Here is a 21,237-nt window from a genome sequence, read left to right as displayed (position 1 = left end):
CCTTTGAGAGGCAGGGTGGGGCTTGCAGACCATCCCCACCCATCACCGGCAGTGGCTAGATGCCACCGGCTGGTTTTTGCTGCCACCGGCAAAATAGTTTGCCGGTCGGCACTATTTGTTGCCGGTCGGCACTTTGTTTGGCCAAGATGGCATTTTTTGCCGGCCGATTGCTGTTCATCTGCTTTTGCAGATATTTTTGGACAGCTGTATAACTTTTGCTCCCCTCCATACACGTGTATGGAGGGATCTCCCTCTTGCAAAGCTTGTTTGAGAAGCTTTACAAGAGGCTTATAGAGAGAGCTCTCTCTAAGGCAAAAGAGGAGGCTTTAGACATTTTTGAGAGAGGAAAATACAGAGAAGAGCTCTGGTTTTCTAGGGTTAGGGTTAGACATACACAATCTATCTCTCTTTCCCTCTCATTTTGCACACTAGGTGTTTTGTGTCTCATTATTGCACACAAACACCTAGTGTTTCACCTTCCTCTAGGAGCTGAGGTTCTAAAGAGTGTGTTTTGAAGTTTTTGTCTTGGATTCAAGCTCAAGGAGGCCATTGGAGCATCTTTGTTGAAGAAGGCATCAAGGGTGAGAAACTAGTCCTTTTTTTCCCCTTTTTTGCATTGATTTTCTACTAGTCTTAGAGCTATTTTTGTGATTATTGTATAACATAAAAAAGTTCTATTTTTAAGCCCTCTTTATTGTTTATTAAGAGTGTTTTGTTGTTTGAGGGTTGTTGACCACCCTTAGGCCTCAAAAGGCCTCATTTTGAGCCATTTTGTGCTAGCTCCGGGATTTTGGTGTTGAGGTCTCTTCACCACTGAAATCTTGAGGGATTTCAGTGGTGAAGATGATGCTTTGAAGTCCCAAGAAGGAGAGGGCCACCCCCTCTCCTTGTTGTCCTTAAAAAGGGCATATTTTGGCCTCTTAAGGAAGCCTATGCTTGAGTGTGTGTTGAGCATGTTTGGTTTGTTTTTCATGCTTATATATCCATGATATAACATGATTTCAAGTTGGTTTTGGAACCTTATGCATGTTTAGCATAGTTGCCATGTAATGCCTTATTTGTGCCTTAACATGTTCTAGGTTGTTAGCCTTTGTTGGAGCATGTTTTAGGCTTGCATTTGTGAAGATTATGTGCTTATTTTGCCATGTTTTAGCTCTGTCCATAGTCGTTTGGGCTGATCTTTGCATGCATTATATAGCTCCTTTGTATTTGGGCTTGTTGGCCTTGAGTATGTGCATGTGTAGCATGCCATCTTTGCATTGTTTTGATGATTTGGAATCATCTTGCATGCTATTTCAGTCCCATTTCCATGCTTGTTTGATTGCCTTGCATGTCTCTTTAATGCTTTGAAAGCATGCGTTACAATGCTCCATGTTTTGGCCATGGTGTATGCCTTTGTATTTGGGCCACTTAGATGCCATCTAAGGAGTCCTTTGGCCTTGTTTTAACATGCTAAAAATCTGTTTTTAGTTGTTTAATGCATGCCATGTTTGGTCATGATAAGTGTAGTTCAATGCATTATTGATTTGCCTTGAACACTTGGACTACTCTTTGCATGTTTTGGCTTGATTTATAACTTGATTTGGCATCATTTTATAACATAATTTTAGGGCTCATGTTGCATGCTAATTAGTCCATGATCCCTCCTTTCAAGTGTGCTTGAATGTTGTTTGATTCATGCTTAAGTGTTGGTCCTTATGTGCATGTGTGTGTGCATGCCATTTAGCCCTCACCTTTTAGCACAATGGCTACTGTTTTAGGCCTATTTTAGAGCTGCCTAATTCATGTATAAGTCCATCTTGCCATCCATTTGCATTGCCCTACGTATGCTTGCATGATTGCATAAGTGCATTGCCATGTCATGTTGCATTCCTAGCTTGTATGCCTAGGTTGCATTGCATTTGGCATACATGCCTTGTTCCTTGAATTGGTGATAGGAATAGGGCCTAGTTTGTTTGATTGGTTTGCATGCATTTGAAATCAAAGTTGCATACTCGGTTCTTTGGGCCATCACGCATGGAAATGCGTGATTGGTGGTCCGAGAACCGAGGCACATGTCCCTTTGAGTCATCACAATGATAAGAGACATGGTTGATGCATACATACCTTGAAATATGCTGCCATGCCTTGTTTTGCCCTTTGTTGCTGTGAGTTGCAGGTTCTGCAGGAATACTCTGCCGACCGGCAGTGTAATGTGCCGACCGGCACAATTTTCTCTGCCGACAGACCCTATTTTGTGCCGATGGCCATACTACACTGCCGGTGGAAGTTTCATTCAGCCGGTGATGATCCCCTCTGTCCAAGGATGCAGTCCTGAGGCTTTGACAGCCTCCAGAGGAGGAAAGGAAGGAAAACAGAGGCAGCTTGTGCATGGTGGCGCGTTTCCCGAGACGCTTTCCTGCTTTAATTAATTTAATTTAATTTGTTAATTAAATTAGTTAATTTGTAATATTAATTAGCTTGCGTAGTTAGTTAATTTGTAATATTTATTCGGTCCCTCCGAGCGAGGGCAAATCTGTAATAAGTGTGTGTGGGTGTGTGAATGTCTTCCAATCCCCACTTCTTTCTTCCCTTTTACTTACCTGCTTTGATGGTTAGTATTAGGGCACGTCTAATTTAGCATACCTTATGCTATGCATGTGTGCATCCATGCATTTGTATTGCATGCATTAGGCTCGGTACATCACGCTAATTGCATCAATACTTCAAATTCCCAAACTGAATACGTGATAATTGTGCATTTTCACATGACATGTTTAGGATAGCCGAGCCTATTCTAGCAACATTTTGTATGCGATGCATTAGGCACTTCACATGGACTTGGATCATGCATATTTGCTAACAAGTTCTTTGTTTTGGCACGGAGTACTATGTAAGTATTTCCGCTTTAGCATATCGCATGAGTGTGAATGTTGCCATAACAGCATGCTTAACATGTGGCTAGATGCTTATGTGTTAAACTGTTTTGAATGCCTGTGGGTGAAGGCCGGATTGCTTGAGTTGGAAAAACTCGTTGAAATCCGTATTTTAGCCTACTTGCGAGTAGCAAATTCCAAAGCATTTTCAAACCGAACGGATATGCAATGTTTATTTCCAAATTAGGCAATCTGGTCTATACTTGTTTGCTGCATGCACAACATAGTAATTCTAGGCTAATAAATGGAATAAGAACACATAACGTTTTCAAAAACGGATATCACGGTTAGTAGAGGCCGGTCTTCGGACCGGGCGAAAGGGGGTGCTCATAGCTGACCTTCCCCGATCGTACCCAAGCTCCCGAGCCGAGACAACTCCGGTGATGACGGACATGTGGCCTTCGGCACCGAGTCAGGGTTTCCTAAATTTCCCCATTTTAAAAATATTTAGGTGGCGACTCTGTATCTGGCAAAGCAGTCCATGTTTGGCACTACTTTTTCAATAAAATCTGTTTTCTCAAACGATTTGCCAGATTTGGACTCTTTGGTTCAGATTTAGAACCGTGACTACAAATCGAGTCCGAACTGTAGCACGAGCCCCTTCCCGGGCGCCTGTTACAATGTGCCAATTGTCAAGGAAACCTAATGTGAATAATAAATCCATCAAAAGATAGATTTGTTATTTGACATAACTTATTGTCAATGTTTGATCATTACAACAAGAATACCATTTACAGTTAATATCACTACCCAAAGGTTTGGTATTAATGTTGTGCTAGGTATCTTGAGATGTTGTCATTAAATTAATTTATTTAGAGATTATCTGTTTGGTTACTTAATGTGAGCATAATAATCTCCAGTTTCTTCGAAAGATTCTTTTAGGACAATTATGGCGCTTGTTGCATATTTTGATCTTGAGTTGCATCAGATGGATGTCAAAACAGCTTTTCTTAATGGTGACATTAAAGAAACAATTTATATGGTGCAGCCAGAAAACTTTGTGTCAGGAGACCCAAAGAATATGGTTTGCAAATTGACTAAATCCATCTATGGACTCAAACAAGCTTCTCGTCAGTGGTACTTCAAATTTCATCAAGTTCTCACTTCGTATGGTTTTGAAACTAACGTTGTTGATGAATGTGTGTATCACAAGTTCAGTGGGAGTAAACACATATTTTTGGTTTTATATGTTGACGACATATTGCTTGCCACAAACGATATAAACTTATTGCATGACACCAAGAGATTTCTATCTAAGAATTTTGAAATGAAAGATCTTGGTGATGCTTCCTTTGTATTAGGAATCGAAATACTCCGAGATCGTTCTCGGGGTATTCTGGGATTATCACAAAGGAGCTATATCGAAAAAATACTCATTAGATTTGGCATGCAAAATTATAAATCAGGTGAAACCCCGGTTGCTAAGGGAGACAAGTTTAGTCTCAGCCAATGCCCGAAGAACAGTCTTGAAATTCAAGAAATGCAGAAGATTCCTTATGCCTCAGCTGTAGGGAGTCTAATGTATGCTTAAGTATGTACGTGTCCAGATATTGCGTTTATAGTTGGCATGTTAGGCAGATATTTAAGTAATCCTGGCATGGATCATTGGAAAGTAGTCAAGCGTGTTATGCGATATTTACAGAGAACAAAGGAATATATGCTCACATATAGGAGATCGGATAAGTTAGAGGTCATTGGATATTCCGACTCCGATTTTGCTGGATGCCAAGACAGTAGGAAATCCACATCAGGCTATATTTATCTGTTAGCTGGCGGAGCAATTTCTTGGAGGTCTGCAAAGCAGACGCTCATAGCTTCATCCACCATGGCTACAGAATTTGTAGCATGTTATGAGGCATCAAACCAAGGGATATGGCTGCGGAATTTTGTCACTGGGTTGCGTATTTTGGAAGGCACTGAAAGACCACTTAAGATATATTGTGACAATAAGTCTGCAGTTTTATATTCCAATAACAACAGGAGCTCGACAAAATCAAAGCATATTGATATCAAGTTCCTAGTTGTAAAAGAAAGAGTGCAGAGTGGACAGATTTCCATAGAGCACATTGGGACAAACTCCATGATAGCGGATCCACTTACGAAGGGACTACCACCCAAGGTCTTTCATGAGCACACTGCTCAGATGGGTGTTGTTCTATTTGAGAACATTCTGGTTTAGTGGGAGTTTGTATTTATATTACTGCTTTATGTCAGTCTTGAGTTTTATCTATGTAATTAGATTAATTTCTGCAGAAATGAAGTATTCAGTTTATTACGCTCTGTTACGTATTGTGAAGTATTGATCTCAATAAAGTTAAGTAGGACCAGTTGGAAATAGGCATGTATGGATCACATCACATGTAATTTCCATGCTACGCATCCATGATTGATCTATGTCATTTAGCTGTATTAGTATACGTGACCATTGGTGGGTCGAGTTACGATTGATGTAACGAAGACCGCTTTGATCCTATATCAATATAGTTAATGGACAAGATTGTTTGGATACCCTTAGGTCATGATAACAAATTTCTGAGCTCACTAAAGTTAAGCACATTTTTCAGGTTACATATGTGGTCCAGTGGGAGATTGTTAGATAATATCTCAATGGGACCACATATTTAAATGTGGTGTTATCATTTATAAGAAGCCTACAATTTAAGTGATTCAATTTAGTGAATAGGCTTAAGGGTATATATCTGTTAGGGACCTAATGTGTAGATACTAGTTGTATAATTTCTATTTCTATGAGGGGTAGAAATAGAAATTAAAACATATTGGTTAAAGTTGGTTTTCATTACCTTTCAGTTTTAAAACCAATAATAATAATGGTTAATTTATTAGTTTTTATTACCTTTCAGTTATGAAACTAATAATGGTTAATTTATTGGTTTTTATTACCTTTCAGTTATGAAACCAATAATGGTTAATTTATTGGTTTTCATTACCTTTCAGTTATGAAAACCAATTACAACCTTTAAAAGGTTATGGTCCCTATTCCTTCCCAAGGTGAAAAAAACAAGAATACTGTTTTGTTTTCTAAATCCTCTCAAGGAGAAACATAAGGCACATAAGGGAAAGGATTAGAAGGCAATAACATAGTCAATATTAAGGTTTTATTGACAATCAGACGCTTCCGTTTAACTGTTCATCGATGGATTCAGGTATGTTTTTTGTCTTGATTTCTTGATAATACACATGGTAAATGATCCGAAACATGAAATTCTGAAATTTATGTTAACATTAGATTGATTGAGTCCCTATAATAAATAATGGTGTGATTAGTTCTAGAAAATGTTGATTCCTTCCGTAATTAACCGCAGTGTTAGCTGTATAGATACAAAAATACAGAGTGAGACTTCTTGTTTTTTTGTTAAATGTTTTGCATTTGTGTGCATTGTTTTTATGGGTAAATTATTAATAGGTTGTAATAGATCGACTTAATTTTTATCAAGGCTTATTGAAATAAGTCTTAGTAAATCGTCGCTAAAAATAACTTTTTGTGATATTTTTTTGCATATGTCGCTAAAAATTGATAATTAGTGATTTTTTTTATCACAATTTTAGACAATAAGACAATAAGTCCACTTATTATGACCTACACGTAAGTACCCTATTTATAAATTGTAGTTAAAACTTACAATTCGTGAAATTTTTCTGTTACGAATTTTTCAAAATATTGCTGAAAGTTGAAAATTAGTCACTACAGGAAAAAAGAGTTTAGACAGCTTTTTTTTAACGACGTATTTTTAAACGTCACTACTACAAAAATGGTTAAAGATCACACTTTGACAAAAAAAAAGATCTCACTTTTATTGGAAGTGTGATAAAAAAACATTAGATTGATATTTTAATCACACTTAATTTAATTGAGTGTGATAATATTTATTTTTTATGTCACTTTTCAATTAAGTGTGATTATATATATTTTTTTTTAATCACACTTTCTAATTAAAGTGTGATTATATATACACTTCTACTTTTTAATCACACTTTTTAAACAAATGTGATTATATTTATATTTTTTAATCACACATTCTAATTAAAGTGTGATTATTTATATATTTTTTAATCATACATTCTAATTAAAGTGTGATTGCATATACACTTCTACTTTTTAATCACACTTTTTAAACAAGTGTGATTATATATATATTTTTTAATCACACATTCTAATTAAAGTGTGATTATTTATATATTTTTTAATCACACCTTCTAATTAAAGTGTGATTATATATACACTACTACTTTTTAATCACACTTTTTAAATAAGTGTGATTATATATATATTTTTTAATCACACATTCTAATTAAAGTGTGATTATTTATATATTTTTTAATCACACTTTCTAATTAAAGTGTGATTATATATATACTACTACTTTTTAATCACACTTTTTAAATAAGTGTGATTATATATATATATATATATATATTTTAATCACACATTCTAATTAAAGTGTGATTATTTATATATATATTTTTAATCACACATTCTAATTAAAGTGTGATTATATATACATTATTACTTTTTAATCACACTTTTTAAATAAATGTAATTATTTATATATTTTTTAATCACACATTCTAATTAAAGCGTGATTATTTATATAATTTTTAATCACACAATGTAATTAAAATGTGATTATATATAAATTATTACTTTTTAATCTCACTTTTAAATAAGTGTGATTATATATATATATATATATATATTTAATCACACTTCCTAAATAGGTGTGATTGTATAAAATATTTCAAATTGATTTTTATATAAAATATACAATTCTCAAATTTTTAATCACCCTTATGATTGAGTGGGATAATATTTATTTTTTATGTCACTTTTTAATTCCCAAACATTTTCCTATATATATATATATGGTAAATTACACTGACACCCCCTAAGATTTATGTTTATTACAGTTCTCCCTTCACGTTTTGGAAATTACATCTCCCTCCCTGAGGTTTAAAGTTTCATTACAGATTCCCCCCCTTAGCAATTTAATTTTTTTAAATACTAATTTTTCCCTTACTGGGTAAATTACATTGACACCTCTTACATTTTAGAAATTGCAATCCCCTCCCTAAGGTTTAAAGTAGCATTACCAATTGCCCCTCGGTTAGTATTAGTTGGAAAAAAAATTCATTGAAAAAAAATTAATTGGAAAAAAAATTATTTGAAAAAAAATTAATTGAAAAAAAAATTGTTAGTAAAATTTTTAAATTTCTGTTTAAAAACCAACATAAACTTATTTTTTGAATTTACGTTTTTTCCTGAAATTTACAAACTGAGACAACCATTTATAAATCAAAAAAATTATCAAATAAGTTTTTATGACAATTTTAAAAATTTTTGTAAATATAAATTGAAAACTGAAAACGAAATGGTTACCAAACAGGCTTCAGATGGTAAAAATATCGTAAAATGAACAAATAATTAAATAAGTTACCAACATAAGAAACGACTTATCAAAAGATTTTTAGGCTATGTATGGTTTGAATTTTAGAAAAAAAAAATTAAAAATTAAAAATTAATTTGGTTAAGAAATAAAAAATAAAAAATAATTATCATTTTTAAATAATTTTTATCTTTCGAGTGGTTAGAAATAATTTTTTACAAATTAAATTGAAACAGCTATACATATGTATATAACCTGCCCAAAAGTTAAAATGATAATTATTTTTAACCTTAAATGATAATTATTTTTTAGTTTTTATTTCTTAACCAAATTAATTTTTAATTTTTAATTTTTTTTTCTAAAACTCAAACCATATATGGCCTAAGAATCTTTTGATAAGTCAATTCTTACGTTGGTAACTTATTTAATTATTTGTTAATTTTTACAACATTTTTACCATCTAAAGCCTGTTTGCTAAGGTGCCATTTGGTAACACTTACGTTTTCAGTTTTCTGTTTATATTTACAAAAATTTTAAAAACTCAAATAAAAACTTGTTTGGTAAATTTTTGATTTATAAATCAGTGGTTTCAGTTTATAAATTTAGCAAAAAAATGTAAACTCAAAAAATGTGTTTTCGTTTTGAGTTTTTTTTTTTTTTTTACCACCCAACACTAGCCACCACCCGCCACCATTTTCCACCACCTTCTTCCGCCACCACCACCCATCCCCCCCACCACCTGCCACCACCACTCGCCACCAACACCCACCTGCCAACCACCACCACCCACCTGCCACCCACTCGCCACCACCACCCACCTGCTATCTACCCGCCACCCGCCACTACCATCCACTGTCCGCCACCTACCCGCTACCATCACTCAGCACCCATCTACCACCACCATCCATTACCCGCCACCACCAGCCACCCACCACCACCACCACATCAGCCCTAAATAGGTGTGATTGTATAAAATATTTCAATTTGATTTTTATATAAAATATACAATTCCCAAATCCACGCCTCTATTCTACCCGTGAATGATAGAGACGACTCACTACTAGAGAAGGAGGCTTTAGACACGAAACTTTTTCACCCATTTTTTCATCTTCCTATTTCTCTGTCTCTGTCTCTCTTCTCTCTCTCTCTCACTCATCACTCTTCTCTGTCTGTCTCTCTCTTTCTCTCTGTGTCTCTATCTCTCTTATTTTTCTCTCTCTCACTCATCACTCTTCTCTGTCTGTCTGTCTCTCTCTTTCTCTCTGTGTCTGTCTCTCTTATTTTTCTCTCTCTCACTCATCACTCTTCTCTGTCTGTCTGTCTCTGTCTCTGTCTCTCTCTCTTTCTCTCTGTGTTTCTCGTCCATCTCTCTTCTGTCTATCTCTCCCATCTATCTTCTCTCTTTGTCTCTCTTCTCTATATCTCTTTTACTCATCTCTCTCTGTCTCTCTCTCGTTTATCTCTTTTCGTTCTTTTTTTCTCTCTATCTCTCTTTGTCTATATCTTTTCACCCATTTTTTCATCTTCCTCTCTCTCTTCTTTCTCTTTCTCACTCATCACTCGTTTCTTTCTGTCTATCTGTCTCTCTCTCTGTCTCTCACTCATCTATCTCTTCCCTCATCTCTTTTCTCTCCCTGTCTCTTTCGCTCATCTCTTTTCTCTCTATCTCTCATCTCTCTCTATCTCTCTTGCTTAACTCTCTTCTCTCTATCTCTCTCTCTGTCTCTCTCGTTCATCTCTCTTCTCTCTATGTCTCTCTTGCTCATCTCTCTTCTCTCTATCTCTCTCTCTGTCTCTCTCGTTCATCTCTCTTCTTTCTCTGTCTCTCACTCTCTATCTCTTTATCTTTTTGTCCCCCTCTCTCTTTCTTTTCTCTCTCTCTCTCTCTCCTACCGTGTTCGCGTTGCTCACTCTCTCCCTTCCGTCTTCTCTATTTACTAAGCTCCCTCTCGATTTATCTATCCACTACAAGAAAATGCACTTTTAGCGACCACTTTGTCTCTCTCTCGCTCATCACTCTGTCTGTCTGTCTCTCTCTCTCTCTATCCTCTATCTCTCTCTCACTCATCTCTCTCTCTCTCTCTCTCTCACCACCCATCTCCTTTACCACATTCACCACTACTGCAAACACTGTTCCACTACCACCATTACTACCACTGTCGCCACTTCACCTCTATGACTACCATTACTACTACCATTGGCACCACTACCACTACTACCACTACTACTACCATTACCTCTCTTTCACCATTGCCACTTCATCTACTCTACCACTACCACAACTTCACCACTAATCTCCTTCGCTACCGCCACCACCACCACCATCATCTCTTATCCACCACCTTTACCACTACTACTACCATTACCTCTCCTTCACCCTTGCCACTTCATCTACTCTACCACTACCACAACTTCACCACTAATCTCCTTCGCCGCCGCCACTACCACCACCATCATCTCTTATCCACCACCTTCACCACTACTGCCACTCCCTCTCCTCTACCACAAAAAATTAGTTCATGATTTTTAATAATAAAAAAAAATGGGCCGTAGAAAAACATTTTTCATTGACCACAGAAAATTAACTTTTATTTTAGTGAAAAATATTTTTCATTAAAATATTACCCCTACTTCTACCAAATAAAAAATAATAATATTTTTTTTCATTGAAATAAAAATGAAACAAATAAATTTTCAATCTTAGTAACTAAAAAAAAGAATTTTTTAAAAAAAAATCATTAACTACAAAAAAATATATATTTTTAACAAAAAATAATTTTTTTTGACGACGATAACCCCCGTCGCAAAAAAAAAAAAAAAAAAAAAAGTTAAATAACATTATTTTGTTATTTAAATTTTATTTCTGAAAAAAAAAATTATTTTCATTCACGCCCCTTTTTATTTTCCATTCCCGTTCCCTTCCCACTTTTTTTTTCCCCATTCCCGCTTTATTTTTTCCTCATTCCCGCCCATCAACCCCCTCCCCAAAAACAAAAAAAAAAAAAGAAAACCTAGAAAAATATATTGGCAGAGATAATTTGCGTTTACTTCTAAAACTCTCTCCCTTTCAGAAATTTGTTTACTGCTTCATTTATATACTCTGCAATTGTGCCAAGTTCCCTCTCCCTCCCGTTCTTCTTCTTCATCGCAAGGTAAGTTCTCCCTTTTTCTACCTCTTCCCTTCTCGCTCTTTGATTTCAATTCTTCTTTCCTCCGATCTCTTTTCTCTTTTTGGGGGTTTTGAGAAAGAAAACCTAGAAAAATAAATTGGCAGAGAATTTGGGTTTACTTCTAAAACTCTCTCCCTTTCAGAAATTTGTTTACTGCTTCATTTATATACTCTGCAATTGGGGGAATCATTGTTTTTTTTTTTTTGGGGGGGGGGGTTGGAAATTTAACCTCTCCATTGTTAGGTACTGTTTGGGATTCGGAGAGATTTGAAACTAATTCGGCAATGCAAGACAAAAAAATCGTTTGCTTGCTCATCTTTGGTCTCATGTTTTGTACCTAATTTCAGATTTCGACTTCAAAGGCTTGCGGAGAAAGCAGAAAACAGAACGATTTATTTTCAGATTTTCCCTCTGTCGGTATTTTCTGATTATCTCTCTTTCATTTTCAGATTTATTTTCTGATTATCTCTCTTGCTATCACTCTGTTCTTGCTTCCAATTGATCTCACAAAAGATCTATCTTTCTTTATTTTTTAGGTAAATGGGTGTTGATTACCCAGATGGGTATGCATTAGTAATGTCAATTTGGGTTTACTTCTAAAACTCTCTCCCTTTTCAGAAATTTGTATAGGAAGATCAGAACTTACTCTGCAATTGGGGGAATCATTGTTTTTTTTTTTGGGGGGGGGGGGTTGGAAAGTTTTCTTCCACTCATATAATATAAGGTTTCTGTTAAAAAAGGTTTACAGGTACAAAACAGAAATTGGCTACATCACTGTTGTGTTCTGGGATCATTTTTGGTTGAAATTGATTTGGTTGTGTGTTTGTGAAACTATTTCAATTTCTGAATTGTACTTCATTTTTCATTCATAATAAATGATGATCTGGTTGAAGCCACCCTATTTTTTAATTTTTTTTCTTTTACTAAACTTATAAAAAAGGTTATAAAAAAAATAACTTATAGATTTGGGTAAATCTTATATGTTTTTACTAAACTTGTAGATTGAAAACGATATATAGATTTGGGTACATTTTACTAAACATAAGTTTTCTATTTATGCTATAACTGATATATAGTTATCTGTCCTTTAAACTACAGATATGTTATAGAGAAGAAAAGGTTATAAAAAAAAAAACATAAGTTTGCTCAATCTATAAGTTTGGTAAATAAAATCTATAAGTTTTCTGTTATAAGTTTCTTCCACTCATTTAATTTATTAAGTGTTTGTTTGAATGTAGTTGTTCTTAATTGTTGTGTTCTGGGATCATTTTAGGCAATGGATTAATTGAAATTGATTTGGTTGTGTGTTTGTGAAACTATTTCAATTTTTGAATTGTACTTCATTTTCATTCATAATAAATGATGATCTGGTTGAAGCCACCCTATTTTTGAATTTTTTTTTTCACTAAACTTATAAAAAAGGTTATAAAAAAATAAGTTATAGATTTGGGTAAATCTTATATGTTTTTACTAAACTTGTAGATTGAAAACGATATATAGATTTGGGTAAATTTTACTAAACATAAGTTTTCTATTTATGTTATAACTGATATATAGTTATCTGTCCTTTAAACGACAGATATGTTATAGAGAAGAAAAGGTTATAAAAAAAAAAAAAACATAAGTTTGCTCAATCTATAAGTTTAGTAAATAAAATCTATAAGTTTTCTGTTATAAATTTCTTCCACTCATTTAATTTATTAAGTGTTTGTTTGAATGGGTCTGAGAGGTTGTTCCATTGTTCTCTATGGGTTTTTTTATTTTTTATTTTTTTTTATATGCTTCAGTGAGCATCTTCACTTTTCCAAGTCCTTGATGCTGAAAATTTTATTTGCTGCCAATCTACCTGCATTTCATGGGTATCTTTTGGGTCATAGTTGCTGTGAATTTTCTTTTCTATTCAATGGGGATTGGTTGATGGAAAAATAGTTCTAATTCAATTTTCTGGGTAAATTGAGTTAAGTATAGAGATTTACATTTTTATGGACTATATTAGTTAATGTGAATCTCTTACAGAATGTTTGGAGTTAGTTGATTGAATTTAAGGTTTGGGATGAAATTCTTGCATATCTATTTGTGTCTGGACATCGATCAGTGAAACAGGATTATTTAATGATATTTGTAGATATATGTGCTATAGACAGTGACAATAATTGGGACTACTGATATTATTAGTTTATTTGAATATGATTTTGGATTTGACCTAGGTCCCAATAATAGGTTGAGCAGATGCAAACGAATTTGAATATTTTTTTTAATGGACAGATATCTGTGCTAAGAGTTTTTTTTTTTTTTTATATATATACCATTTAGCATATGAAGCATGAGTTTTAATATGCAATAGAAAGTTGAAGTGATGAATATAATCAACGCACCATTATGCATCAGCAATTGAAATTATGGAGCATCTTCACTTTTCCAAGTCCTTGATGCTGAAAATTTTATTTGCTGCCAATCTGCCTGCATTTCATGGGTATCTTTTGGGTCATAGTTGCTGTGAATTTTCTTTTCTATTCAATGGGGATTGGTTGATGGAAAAATAGTTCCAATTCAATTTTCAGCTTAAATTGAGTTCAGTATAGGGATTTACATTTTTATGGACTATATTAGTTAATGTGAATCTCTTACAGAATGTTTGGAGTTAGTTGATTGAATTTAAGGTTTGGGATGAAATTCTTGCTTATCTATTTGTGTCTAGACATCTATATAATAAAGCAGATTGTATCTTTAATGAGTATGAACAGATTGTATCTTTAATCAGTTTCTGAATCAGTTTTTAGAGCATTCATGTTAATCTTTTGTGAAGAAAAAAAAACCCAATGTAAATAGCTAAATTTCTGCAGTTGCTTCACTTCTGCTCTCCAGGTAAGATCCAACATAATTGTTCTTGCGATCTTCAATTGTTCTCTGTCAATTTTCTTCGAGTTTTGACAATTTTCCTTCAAATTGAATTCTGACAGATCGAAATCACACTTTGCTACTCCTTGGCATCAGCGGTATTCTTAAAGATATACTATCAGGTTCAGGCCTTGGGGGCTTTACTGGGACCAGGACGAGGTCAGTTGGACTTGGCAATCTTGTAATTTTGTTGGTTTATTAGTTTTGTCTTCTCTTCTGTAAACTTTATGAGTGAGTATTTTTAATTTTGCTTCACTTTTGATCTTTTAAGTTTTGTGTTAGTACCTGTGTTCTGCATATTTTTTTCAAAGTTGTTTTGTTTTAAGTTTTATATTGTTAACTTTAGCATTACTAGACTGATTACAACTAGCTTCTAAAATGTGTAGCCATGTACCAGTTCTCAGCCAGTAGCAGCCCAAGAACATTTTAGGCATAAAGGCCAAACGTCAAAATGAGGTTATCTTACTAAGCCTTTAGACGATTGGGACTTTTGGCAATCAGAAAGTTTCTTGAAATTATTTGGTAGGTCTTATACAATAGGCCAAGTGGCCTAAAGGTTAAGCTGCCTATGAGTTCAATAAAAAGTTTAATAAAAATTTTAAATACAAATTAATATTTTAATTTAAAATTTTACTAATGAATTTGATAAATTATATTTTAACTTAAACAAACTACCATTGTACGATATCTTAAATTGATTTATTATAATTGATTTCTATAACAGTGAAATTATTATCATTTTGAACTGATTTTTTTGTAAAGGATGTGATACCAATATTAATAATTTATGTTAATTGATTTATTTTAAAATGTGTACCAATATTATTTATACCGTGCCTTCAGGCACGGGTATACGCTAGTATATATATATTGTGGTACATCAGGCATATGGTTATGCAAATCTAACATTCTTACTCTAAGAATGTACCTGCTGTGATAAAAATAAGATCGAGGTACTAGTTACAAGAAGCATAGGCTGAATACATGAGGTTTGCAATGTTTAACTATTTGTGGGGCTTCTGGAGTAAAGCCACATTTACCTCTAGCCTCTTGTAAATCATAGTCCAAATTTTCTTATTTTTTTAGCACTATAATACTATTTGGTAGGTTTGGCATTTAGCAAGTGACTCTGGTAATTTTCAGGTTAATCTTGGCATTTATCATTTTTAAATACTATGCTCATTAGTGACCTCCTAATTACAATGCCATTGACACTGAGCTGCAGGGAAGTTACTTCCAAAAAGATTAAGATCAACCAGAAATGATTAATGTTCCTATTTTGGTTTGCTGAATTAACTTTTTAGTTTATTCATATGCATCAGCGGTTTCTGAATTAATTTGTGTTTTCTTTTTTCAGGTCAGAAATTTTTTGGAGAGATGCAAAATATGATCCAAGAATTAAAAAACTTAGTATTTTTAAATTTTTTTATTTTTTAATATATGTAAGCATAGTTAATTTTTTTTTATTTAATTCTTTTGTATATACTTTTAAATATTTAATTTCCATTTATGAAATATATGATGTTATTCTATTCAATACGTGGTTATGATTCAAAATATAGTATATAGTGTGTATTACGTTTTTCAAATGTGCATACAAAAATAATATTAATTATTTTTCAAATATGTCGAATCTTTTTTTTATCACAGATTTTATTAGTTATTAATCACACTTAAAAGATGTGATCTAAATGTTATTAATCACACTTAAAAGGTGTGATCTAAATGTTATTAATCACACTTCCAAAGATCACACTTAAAAGGTGTGATCTAAATATTTTTAATCACACTTAAAAAGTGTGATTAAAAAGGACTCTTTCTAATCACACTTCCAAAGATCACACTTAAAAGGTGTGATCAAAATATTTTTAATCACACTCAAAAGGTGTGATCTAAATATTTTTTATCACACTTAAAAGATGTGATCTAAATATTTTTAATCACACTTAAAAGGTGTGATCTAGATGTTATTAAGCACACTTAAAAAGTGTGATTAAAAATGACCCTTTTTAATCACACTCCCAAAGATCACACTTTAATAAAACTTAAAAGGTGTGATTAAATAACATACATCACACAAAAAAAGTGTGATCTTTATCTGTTTTTGTAGTAGTGCGTCACTATTTTTTATATTTAACGACGTTTTACAAAACGTCGCATATTTATTTAATAAAACGACACCGTTTTATAATAAGAGGCGTTTAAAAGCGCCTCCAAATGCGTTGTGCCTCACGCACTGGGTCTCCCCTTCTTATCCAACCCTAATTTTGAATCTGAGATTCGCGTAAGACCCAGATCGAGAGCTCTCTCTCTCTCTCTCTCTCTCTCTGTGAGAGCGATTTCGAAGCTCCACCACTTGTTCATTCTCAAATCGAGGTAGCGAGCACCAACGAAGGTGAGCTTCACTGTCTCTCTTTCTCTCTCTAAATATCTCTCTCTCTCTCTCTCTCTCTCCATTCTCTCTAAACCCTTATCAGAGCGATTGCGAGATTCATCTCAATGATTTCATCTCAGAGATTCAGAGCGACTTCATGTCAGTGATTTCATCTCATTGAGAAAATGGATCATGAAAATTGATTTATCATTACTTGTTAACGGTAGATCTATCGAACATATGATATGTTAAGCTTCAATCAGGTAGATCTATCATTTTTCATACACACACACACACACACAGATCATGAAGTCTATGGGTTTGATTCTTCATCTTCTTCATATATATATATTTTTTTTTGGCCGATTTGAGATCTGAAGCTTCGTTCACAACAGATCTATCATTTCCTTCAATTTTTTTTGGTAGATGTCACTACAAGAAAAAGCACCTTTGGCGACTAAATTTTTAGTCGTCAAAAGTGCATTTTTAGTCGCCAAAAGTTGACTTTTCACTTTCCCCGACTAAATATTTTAGTCGCCAATTTTGTCGTGAATACATGGTCGCCGGAGGTATTGGCAACTAAAAAAGTTTTAGTCGGCAAAAAATAGGTCTTTAGCGACCAAAGCTTTTGTCGCCAATAGTCAATTACATTTTTGAAAATTATACATTTAGCGACTAATCTTTTGGTCGCCAATAGTGAATTATTTCTTTTTATTTATACATTTGCCGACTATTTTTTTCGTCACCAATGGTCAAGCTTTTGGCGACTAATTTCATTTTAGTCGCCAAAAGCATATTTTAGGGAAAAAAAAAAAAATTACCCTCTGCTGTTCCCAAGTTTCGAACCACCAGCCTCTCACATTCTAAACCTTTAGCAACACACTCTCCCCACTATGCCACTACAACATCACATGAATATAAATGCAACATATATTATTTATATAGTATATTGATCGGTATTACTACAAAACTATATATATAAAAATAATTATTTACTAAAAAAAATAGGAGACCGCTTTTGGCGACTAAATCTATTTTTTAGTCGCCAATTCTATACTTTTTGGCTACTAATTACTTTTTTGTCGCTAAAAGAATTAATTCTCGCCTAAAACCTCCACTTTTGGCGACTAAACTGAATTTTAGTTGCCAAAACCCTCCACTTTGGGCGACTAAACTGAATATTAGTCGCCAATTGTTGACTTTTAGCTACTAAATTTGGCTACGAATTTTTTTTGTCCGTAAAACACGTATAATCGGCGACCAAACTATTTTTTAGTCGCCAAAACCTATACTTTGGCTACTAAATGTTTTTAATCGCCAAAAACCTTGACTTTTGGCTACTAAAATTATTTTAGTCGCTAAAACTCATATAATCGGCGACTAAACTAATTTTTAGTCACCAAAAACTATACATTTGGCTACTAAACTGTTTCAGTTGCCAAAAGTCTTCACTTTTGGCTACTAATTCCATTTTAGTCGCCGAAAGTGCTACTTTCAGCGATGAAATTTTTTTTTTTAGTCGCCATTTGTGCTTTTTGTTGTAGTGTGTGGTGCATCTCTCACTCTCTCTACCTCATAAGTATGTGTATCTATAGATCTACAAAGAAAACAGTGATTTGTTCTCGTTTTTGTTTGAATTATCAATTTTATTTGAAAGGCAGGGTTGGTTTTCTATTTTTGGTTGTTTTGTTTCTAGATTTGAACACGACTTCATTACTTTTCTGAGGTTTGTTTTTGTGTTCTTACTCTTGTTTTTTTATATCGATTACCGATTCGAATTTAGACTCAACGATGTTCTACTTCTCTCGAATATCACTACTTGATTTTTTTACTAATTTTAAGTGTTTCAAATTGATATCATCGTTTCATCGTCTTTTCTGATTTAGATGGCTTCGACGACGCTCTCTCTTGCCTCTACATCTGCCTCAGCTTCAGCAAGCTAATCGCAAGGTGCCATTAACATCAATCCACCGGTTAATTTTACAATTTTTTCAATTTTGTGCGATTTTCTTTTCATTTTCCCTATGTTGGATGTTGAAAATGAAGTACAAAATTTTTTAAAAAAAATCTATGAATTTAATTTGGTATTGGCTTTACTTCAGTGGAGTCCTTCTGTTCTATTGGATCACAACTGATACTTCTATTTTGGACAAATCATTAGAGTTGGGTAAAGGGGGTTCAACTATAGTTACAACAATCTTAATTGATTGTCAGAAGTTGGTGGTAGCTAATGTTGGAGATTCAAGGGCTGTCACTTGCAAGAATGGTGTGGCCAAACAATTGTCAGTTGATCATGAGCCTAGCAAGGAAAGGACATATATCGAGGATAGAGGTGGTTTTGTATCAAATTTTCCAGGTAACTAGACTTCTGAAAGAAAATTGAAAAGTGATGGACTGTCATAAAAAAGTAATAATAATAATAAGTGTCAACTTATTCTAGTTGATTTGTTTTTTTATTCTTTGTATTTACTTTTTAAGCTTATCTTTTTGTCTGATTAGCGTGTTGGTGTTTTCCATGGTTTTGAAGGGAAACTTTTTTTTTAAAGGACTTTTCATTTATATGATGTCCAAGGGGGAAAAGGCAGACTATGTTGGCTTTGAATGATCAAAATGTAAATTATTCTTGGTACTTATCAAAGGATTATTGTAAATGGTACTTTGAGTAAAGTAACCACTTCTACATGTTCCTTTGCTTTGGTAATAAGCTTTTTGCATAATGATAATGTTAATTTTAACATGTTTCTTCCCCTAGCTAACCTTGACATCAAGATTAGATCATCTTACGATTACATCATTGTGTTAAATTCAGGTGATGTTCCACGAGTTGGACAGTTGGTCGTAGCAAGAGCATTTGGTGACAAAAGCTTGAAGAAACACCTCAGTTCAGAACCAGATATGTCTTTGGAGATTGTAGATGAAGATACATAGTTTGTCATCTTAGCAAGTGATGGCAAGTGATGTCATATTTGATCATTGGCTAAATTTAGCTATTTTTGCTGATTTAGTTGTCATACATCACAAACCTATATAGTTCTGGTGTTGCATTAACTAGGGCCATAGGGCAGAGGCACTTGGCTTATTCTTTGATTTCCCTCTCCCAGACAAACTTATACTATGAAACACCTTCAGATTGCACTGTGGGTGAAGTGGTCCTTCAAGGTTGATTATTCAATCCATGATCTTGTCTCAAACCTATACCAGATTAGGCTGCTCACTTGAAGCCCCCTCAGCAACCGGCTCAGGCAGTATAGAGGTTTGCCTTAGTGCAGATGTGCAAGCTGTTTCGTTTTGTGCTGGGCTCAGGCAGTTTAGTAAAATTCGTCTCTTTTTTGGGAAAAGAAATATAATGTGCTATTAGTGCTATATTTGAGAGAAGACAAAATCAAAGCTTAATGCAAATTTTATGTCTCATGGTGTTGCAAGCCTTAGGCTCAATATTCAGTTGCTAGACCCTTAAAGTTTGTGCTTCGTGTCATTTCCTTGATCTATGTCTTGGTTTTTGATTCATCTCATGGATTATAAATCTTCATCATGTAGTATCATCAATTCTATTTTCATGATGGTAAAATGAAGCATGGCATAGTAATCAATTTAATATTTGAATAAATGCATGTGAAATTTAAATCTTATGAATTTAGGCCTCCAAGGAGTCATTTCGACATGTTTATCTAGCTTCAATATCATGTACACGTTAATTGTTTTGCAGGCTTCTGAAGGATCATTTGTCAAAAAATCGGCAGTAAGCATGCTTAGTGGAAAGAAACTTGTTCAGGCTGTTGTGAGTATTTTCTTATAATTTTTTTCTTAGCATGTCCTATTTTATGCATATTGTGTTAGATAACATTTTTTTGCATCTTTGTGTTCTATTGTTGGGTTTATATGTTTTCTCAGCCTGCTAGTAAGAAATGAGGGGTTGTAAAATCGGGTGTCAATAAGAAAGGAGATGCTGTTGGATAGTTAAAAACATCCAAACCAGCTGAACCTGAAGACGTTGAGGTAAATCATTGATAGTTTTATTTTAGCTATTTGATAGCTTGTACTATCTCTTGTGATGATGACTGTGTACGACGTTTTAATTGCGCCACTTTTTAACAAGCTCACTCTAGTGAGTTTCAAATATTTTTTTAGCCCATTTTAATTGAAGAAATCAATTCAAGTTCATGTTTAGTTTAATGGTAATTTATTGTGGTATGTTCTATCAAACAGCTTCCGGGTGGAGAACTCTGCATGGTTGAGAAGCTATTTATTCACTATGTGGTCAGATCTTATCTTGGGTTATTTGAATAGGTTTACTGTCAATAAGTTGCGTTGACTGTTTATTTGAATAGGTTTTATTAAATGTTATTTGAATAGGTTTACTGTCAATAGGTTGACTGTCAATAAGTTGCATGATTAGCATATCGATTTCTCTTTTGATTTTGAATTTTTTATTATTCCTGGAATTAGCACATAGATTCCTCCTAGAGTGTGCAACTCAT

General features: G+C 33.8%; 2 long non-coding RNA genes across 3 annotated transcripts; both read left to right on the top strand.

Moving 5' to 3' along the window:
- Nucleotides 1-11,315: 11,315 nt before the first annotated feature.
- On the top strand, nucleotides 11,316-15,813 carry LOC145820443 (uncharacterized). 2 transcript variants are annotated; one of them, XR_014362001.1, is made up of 3 exons: nucleotides 11,316-11,469; nucleotides 11,835-14,544; nucleotides 15,743-15,813. It is a non-coding gene; the product is annotated as an uncharacterized LOC145820443 (long non-coding RNA). The 2 variants fall into 2 exon arrangements; XR_014362002.1 differs by lacking the exon at nucleotides 15,743-15,813 and adding an exon at nucleotides 14,772-15,736.
- An 867-nt stretch (nucleotides 15,814-16,680) lies between these two features.
- Nucleotides 16,681-19,853, top strand: LOC145819740 (uncharacterized). The gene is made up of 3 exons (XR_014360509.1): nucleotides 16,681-16,780; nucleotides 18,646-18,709; nucleotides 18,921-19,853. It is a non-coding gene; the product is annotated as an uncharacterized LOC145819740 (long non-coding RNA).
- The last annotated feature ends 1,384 nt before the right edge of the window (nucleotides 19,854-21,237 follow it).

This window comes from Camellia sinensis, chromosome 2 (genome assembly GCF_055761805.1).
Source record: "Camellia sinensis isolate YWXY chromosome 2, ASM5576180v1, whole genome shotgun sequence".
Lineage (NCBI taxonomy): Eukaryota > Viridiplantae > Streptophyta > Magnoliopsida > Ericales > Theaceae > Camellia > Camellia sinensis.
This window is presented reverse-complemented; position numbering and strand designations above follow the sequence as displayed.